Here is a 7,573-nt window from a genome sequence, read left to right as displayed (position 1 = left end):
AGCTGTGTCATGCAGCTGCTGAGTCTGCAGGTACACAGGAGCAGAGGAAAGGACGCTTTAATGAGTATAAATGAACAGAAATATATGAATAAATAAATACAAGACATGGGGAACACGCCACGTTCAAGTGAAAGACATCGATCGCTGACCTCAGCGGTACGGCACGCCGCAGTGATGCTGGCGTGTTCTCCGTCAGTGTCCGCGCTCCGGTTGACGGACTCTTTGCTGTTGGTGCAGCGGGACATTTTCTTCACATCGCTCTTCTCATTTCCTTGCAGTTTTTTACAGACGCTAGGACACATGTCTCAATACTTAGGTCACTTTTGCAAAACACTTCACACAATCCTCCTAACTGACCGTCAGCTTGGCAAAGCAGTTCATTTCACATTCAAAATGCACTACAACTACCAAAACACTTCATTCAGGTCTCAAATAAACTCATTCTTCCAGAACACTAGCAAAGGTTGACAGCCGACAAACACACTTTGTCACCCACAAAACAATGACCTAAAAAACACTAACAACATGTAGCATTACACAGTGTTTTCTTGTGTAAAACAAGGACACATCTCTGTTTATAATTTCAGTATATGTTACTGGAATGAATCAGACATCATGCAGAATTCGTTAATATTTGTTTATGTATTTTTATTTTTTGCACTAAGTAATCCCAAAATACAAGAATTTGTATACACACCATCCACTGATACACATACAATAGTAATGCTAATCTACTCGGTCTTCTCCATTTGGCCACAGGTTCTCATCCACATCACATCTTATGTCATCTAGGGCAACACACCTAGGAAAGAATCTCCTGGCATGCCTGATCCATCCCTGGCAATCTTCTGCTGATATCTGCAGGCATCCAGCATTCATTGCATCCAGGAGGGACATTTGATCATGTGGATGATGGTCGTAAACCTTCCACCGCCATGAGGAAAAGAATTCCTCTATGGGGTTGAGGAATGGAGAGTAAGGTGGGAGGAAAAGAGACTCCATTCTGGGATGGGCTGCAAACCACTCGGTGACTGCACGGGAGTGATGAAATGCCACATTGTCCCATACAGTTATAAATGTTGGCTGATTCCTTCTCTCCGCATCCCTTTCCCCACCGAGCACAACCCTGCCATAGAGATCATGCAGGAACGCAAGGAGCCGTTCAGTGTTGTATGGCCCAATCAGTGGTCTGTGTAGCAGCAGTCCATCAGTGGATGTTGCTGCGCACATTGTGATGTTGGCACCCCTCTGGCCCGGGACATTCACGGTGGCTCTCTTCCCAATCACATTCCTCCCTCGTCGCTGTGCTTTGGACAAGTTGAAACCTGCCTCATCCACAAAGATGAAAATGTGGTGTGTTTGCCTGCCTTCAATCTCCATGACTCTCTAACATAAATCCACAGGGCAACATAAGCTGTTACAGTAGTAAATTTGTATAATTGTCTTTGTGTGTGTTTGGTTTTGTTCAAAAACAGATCTGTATCGTGATCTTACCTGGACATACTGGTTCCTGAGTTGCTTGACATGTTCAGAGTTCCTCTCAAAAGGCACAGTGTACAACTGCTTCATCCTGACCTGATGTTTTTTCAGGACTCTAGAAATTGTTGTTACGCTTACACTGTGAATATTTGCGAAGGTAACGTTGTCTGCCAAGACTCTTTGTCTAATTTCAGTGAGTTTTATCCCATTGTTTCTGATGACCATATCAACAATGGCAGTTTCCTGCACATCAGTGAACATCCGTCCTCACCCTCCTGTGTGAGGTAACCGTTGAGTCCAAAGCAGAAATGCAACAACAATTACACAAAAGCTTATTTACTTCTGAAATGTGCAAATGCCCCTGCAGAATACAAGTTACCTGTTGGTTTGCCGGAAAACTCTAACAATAGATGCCACTGTAGAGCGTTGCAGATTTGGCTGCACTCTCTGACCAGCCTCTCATTGAGTGACCATGATTTACTACATGATCAGTTACAGTAGCTCTGATCTCATCTGAGACTACAGCTCTTGATCTTCCTCTTATTCTTCTTCCACCACGCATATGTATTCCTCGCCCCCTCCCAGCCACTCTTCTTCCTCTTTCAGCCACTTCTCCATTTCTGGCTGGGTCCATGTTTACGTCACAAAACAAACCTATTCAGCAGTCGTCTCCTTTTGTAATGAAATTGAAGGAGTAACACCTGTGCAGATGTTCATCTACAATGAGAATCAGCTGTGGCTGGTTAAACTGCATTTTTAGATTTAAAATATGTTTCAATAAAATATTGCTGTTGGATTTTGCTGTCTTTTCAAGTTTTGCATTGTGTTATTGTTTTGGCCATAAGTTTAACATTTTTGAAAACAGTATGTAAGCACATGCAAAATGTCCTGTACAAAGGTTTTTGGCAGTTGTTGTGTCTGAGTGAGAAGATAATTCATGAAATTTGAGAGATGTAGTCATTGAATGCATTTTGTGCCAAAACAATGATAACTGGTCCTCAGTTTAGCCCACATAGACTTCTGTTGTGCTCACTGTGTGAGGAGGTTTGCAAACGTGACCTAAGTATTGAGAAATGTGTCCTAGCGTCTGTAAAAAACTGTAATTGATGGGGTCTCATTATCGTCTGTCTGACCGAGGTCGTGTCCTCCTCAGATGTTTGCACCCTTTTATCAGATAATTGGTGTGTTAGGTGCGGGTCACTGCTCTGTTTCTGTGATGACCTGCAGAGTTCATTTAAAAAGAGAAACTAGGAGCAGAAATGTCGATGCAGGCGACGGCTCTGCCTCTCGTGTCCTGGTTTCTATGTCTTTAGGACAGGAAGAAAGGAAGCTGCTGAAGTGCAAATCTTTGATATTTTGTTGGCCTGCATCATCAGCTTGCGAGCACAGATGAGTCGGGGTCGCCGAGTTTTTCCCGGGCTGAACTCGAGGCCACGTTTGCCGCTGTCACAGCTGAGGTTACGGCTGACAGTGACAAATGTGGGCCGACTGAGCCTCGGGAGCCAAAGCGCGAAGAGAGCGAGAAGATGAGTGGTGTCATTTAAATTTCATGTGTGGCCTCAAAGTAGGGCACGTCCATCAACTTTAGTGGAGCTGTGGCTCCGGTTAACGACGCGCTTTAACAGCGAAGGCTTCGCTTCACTGGTGAAAAGATTAAACATGTCTCAGAAACATCACTCTACGTCTAACTATTGTTCACTGATAGTCAAACTAATGATGTGTCGTCGTGTCACGCTGCCCTCGTTCCGTATATCTGATGTGAGACAGACCAGCGAGACCTCACTGCTTTTGGACACGTTCTGGTTTTAGGCCTAAGAAAGGGGAAGGAAGGTGATTTAAGCAGTTTCATCACAGTCAGAAACCTCTGACAGATTCATCGTGAAGTATCGACCCCGAGGTGTTACTGAGCTCAGAGATCAAGTGGGCAGTGGGCTCATTTTCTCACAGATGTTATTATTGTACCCAGAGGAGTCGCCCCCTGCTGGGCAGTAAGAGGACTGCAGGTTCAGGGCACTTCAGCACACTGTTCCAAACCGTCAGTAATCTGGTGTTGAGTGTTTTCAAACCTCGTTTCCTAAACTGGTCCCAGCAGCTCCTCGTCCATCACGCTGCCGTGACTTAAATAAAAGATCTTTTAACCAAGACACAAAAAAGAACGAGGAGGTTTAGAAGGAATGGAAGACGGACACTGAGCAGCTCGCCAGTGCTCCGTGTCACCATTACCCTCCTTTACCACTGAAAGCCAGCTCACTCCAGCTCAGCTGTGCACTCGACAGAGAAGCAGCACTTATACCTGAAATTAAGGTCACTTATACAGAGCGCAGCCGGAAAGTACTCATCGCTCACAGAAGGACCGCCAGCGCTTCAGTGATGAACCTGACAGCTTCATTGTGGGGGAGGAGCCTGAGCTAATACAGTCGGGCTCAGCTGAATGCGTAGCCTGAACTGCTGCTGCTGAGATCAAGTCTGTATCACCACGAACAGCAACTTTAACACCTGCAGACATTTATGTAGACTCTCTCTGTTCGAGCTTTCTGAGTTCACGTCACTAATCAAGTCCTCCAAACTCTCAACATGTCTTTTAGACGTCGTTCCTAAAAGTCTGCTCAAAGAAATCTGACCATTAGTTAATGCGTAAACGTTAAAACACGATCAACGTATTGTTATTAGCAGGCTAAACCGACTGCAGGCTTTTAAGGTTTGGGTAATTTTACATTGTCGGGTCTTGAAACACTTTGGGATGGCTGCTGTGAATTGTTACCATATAAACAAATGAACTTTATTGACTTGAATGTTTTGATTGTTCACATTAGGTCTCAAAAAGCTGCAGATGCACCTTCATACAGTCTGATTTCTTCAGTTTTCTTACTCTTACCGATGAACCTCGCAGCATCAGCCAGGCAGATTTGGAGGGACAGTCAGAGAGACCTTTCACTTTTCCTCTTGGAGCGCTACGAGGAGAAGTGACAGCTAAAATTGGAAGTTTTAAGCCTAATTATATTAGTTTGAAGCATCACATGCTCTGGTCTTTGTCTCCTGAGAGAGCTCATCGGTGGTGAAGTTAAAGTCGAGCGGCCTGCCTCAGATCCTCTCCCTCACATTCTCACTTTTCACTTCCTTTAGCAGCTACTTTTAATACGGAGAAGAGCAAAACCTCCAAAGGTCCACATCAGAAGGTAGACGGCAGACGGCATAACCTCTAACGAGAAGAGTTTTCAGAAGAATTTGAAATAATGTCCACAACACCCAAGATCAGCAGCTGGCTAAAGTTCCCATGAGGCATTTAAAATGTGATTACTAATGAGAGATTCACTGCCAGCACTCACTTTATATTAAAGTGAGCAAGTTCTGGAAGATTGATTTCCACGTGTGCTTCCAGCAGACTGCACAATCAGCTGAGGATGAAGTTTTGCTGTCATGCGCTGCCCAAAACTTTATGTCTCAGGACGCTACAGAGCGCCGTATATTATACTGCAGTCACAGGAGGACTGACCCAGAACAGCCAGACAGAACCACATCCACTGTGCTTAAGGAGGATCTGTCTTCCAAATCCTGAGAACAAAGTTGTTAGAAGTGAGATGATGTGGAAGCATACCAGCCTCCTGGGCACGGCTCCTTCTCTGCTTTATCCCGTCTCCATTTGTGCCCTTGTTTACAGAAGTCTTTCTCTGAGCAGTGGGTCTTTCCTGCCATGCAGCACTGCTAAACAAAGCTTCAATTAAAGAAACCAATGTCTGCCTTCTCTTGAATATAATAAAGATATAAGTGCTCACCATTAAAATAAATATTTTGGAAGAATTTCAGAAATTACTCGACTACTCACCAACCAAAACAATCGTGCACCTGTTTAAGGCCTCAGTCTGTCAGACTACACCTGCCAAACACCTACACCTGTCCCACTGAATACAGACTGAGGACCCTGAATGCAGATTATAGGCAGATATCAATGCCGCAGTCTTCTATTAAGGGGACAAACAAAACCCATACAACAAAGGAGGCACGTATGTATATATGTATATATATATATATATATACATATATATATATATATATATATATATATATATATATATATATGTATATATATATATATATATATATATATATATATATATATATATATATATACGTATATATATATGTACGTATATATATATATGTATATATATATACGTATATATATATGTATATATATATACGTACATATATATGTATATATATATGTATATACGTATATATATATATACGTATATATATATATGTATATATATATGTATATATACGTATATATATATATACGTATATATATATATGTATATACATATATATATATACGTATATATATATATGTATATACATATATATATATACGTATATATATATATACGTATATATATATATGTATATACATATATATATACATATATATGTACGTATATATATATATGTATATATATATACGTATATATATATGTATATATATATACGTACATATATATGTATATATATATGTATATACGTATATATATATATATACGTATATATATATATGTATATATATATGTATATATACGTATATATATATATACGTATATATATATATGTATATACATATATATATACATATATATATATATATATGTATATATATATATGTATATACATATATATATATACATATATATATATGTATATATATATATATGTATATATATATATGTATATATATACATATATATATATACATATATATATATATATATGTATATATATATATGTATATACATATATACATATATATATATACATATATATATATATATGTATATATATATATGTATATACATATATATCCCGCTCCAGGAGCCGAGCAGAGAGGGACCGCATGGAGCTGCTGCAGCCACGAGCCTCTGGACTTCAACGCCAGCGCGCTGACAGACGAGCCGCTGGATGCTGAGTCTGGATGACTCTGTCATTCCCATGGTTACATCACCGTGTTTAAGAGTTTCCCTGCTTTCAGCTGCTGGTGTTGTCAAGTTCTGCTTTTCAAACTTTGCCATCAGGGCTTGTGACCCTGATGAAGGCCACAAGCCGAAACAGGGAAGTTGTTCCTCTTCCCTTAAGTGTTGCTGGAGTGTGAATTGTTTCATCCTCTCCATGCACCTTGGAAGTAGGTGAAGATAAAACAGTGAATATGAGCTGGCTCAGAGGCTGATTTTGTTGTAATCTGGCTGGCTGTGCCAAAGGAAGTGGCAGAAATGGTTGGGATGGTTAAACTGTTATGCATGCAACATCATTCCTGTGTTCTTATTATTTCCTCCAGCTTGGATCTTCTCCAACTATAACTTTTGGGTAAATAAACCAAAACAAAACAAAGAACAAACCCTGAACTTTCAGCCTGTGGTGAGGAAACCATTTGTTCATTGTCAGAGGTCCATTTTCTGAACCAGTGTGAAAATGTCATTTAATCTCCCTCTGTGTGAGGAGCAGCAGGAATGTGGTGGGGACGTTTCAGTGGGCAGGAGGCGCTGGACAAGAAGCACTGTGCTTTTGTTTTAAAGGGCAGCATCCTCTCGAGTTAATGAAGGACCAAGGAGTCCAGAAAAGCATCTGAAATATAATTAGATTTAACAATAGGGGAAAACCTGCTTCCATGGAGCTTTGTCACAGATATTGATCCACTTCAGGGTGACCTAATCTGCTTTTCCTCATTTCCACTCCTATATTCTGTCCCACTGATGGACATCCACATTAAACATGTTCAATAATGAGGTCAGGGAGCTCAAAATGCTGAGAACACCCAGGTTATCACAGTTTTTTCTACTCTCGGGCACATATGATGTCACAGAGGGAGGAAGGCTCACCCTTCAGCCAATCTAGACTAAAACAGGCCTGGCGTGATTGATTATTTTTAACTGCTTTAGTACATTTCAAGATTAAAACTTGGAATAATTCCATTTTAATTCATTATTATTGTGCTGCTAAAGTAAGTCTAGAAGCTTTTTGAAGGGTTAAAGCCCCGATCTTCATTTCTAGATGTTAAAAAATTAAGATAACGTTGGCACATGAAGCTTAAAGTTACTATAGCTGTAAT

The 7,573-nt window shown here is 40.5% G+C and overlaps 1 long non-coding RNA gene across 1 annotated transcript; it reads right to left on the bottom strand.

The window, feature by feature from the left end:
- Positions 1-627: 627 nt before the first annotated feature.
- On the bottom strand, positions 628-2,698 carry LOC113027285 (uncharacterized). Its single transcript, XR_013910176.1, has 2 exons — positions 1,495-2,698; positions 628-1,386 (listed from the first exon to the last, which is right to left on the bottom strand). It is a non-coding gene; the product is annotated as an uncharacterized LOC113027285 (long non-coding RNA).
- Between the last annotated feature and the right edge of the window lie 4,875 nt (positions 2,699-7,573).

Source organism: Astatotilapia calliptera, chromosome 7 (assembly GCF_964374335.1).
Source record: "Astatotilapia calliptera chromosome 7, fAstCal68.1, whole genome shotgun sequence".
NCBI lineage: Eukaryota > Metazoa > Chordata > Actinopteri > Cichliformes > Cichlidae > Astatotilapia > Astatotilapia calliptera.
Note: the sequence above shows the minus strand (reverse complement) of the source record. Positions and strands in the feature narration are given on the sequence as shown.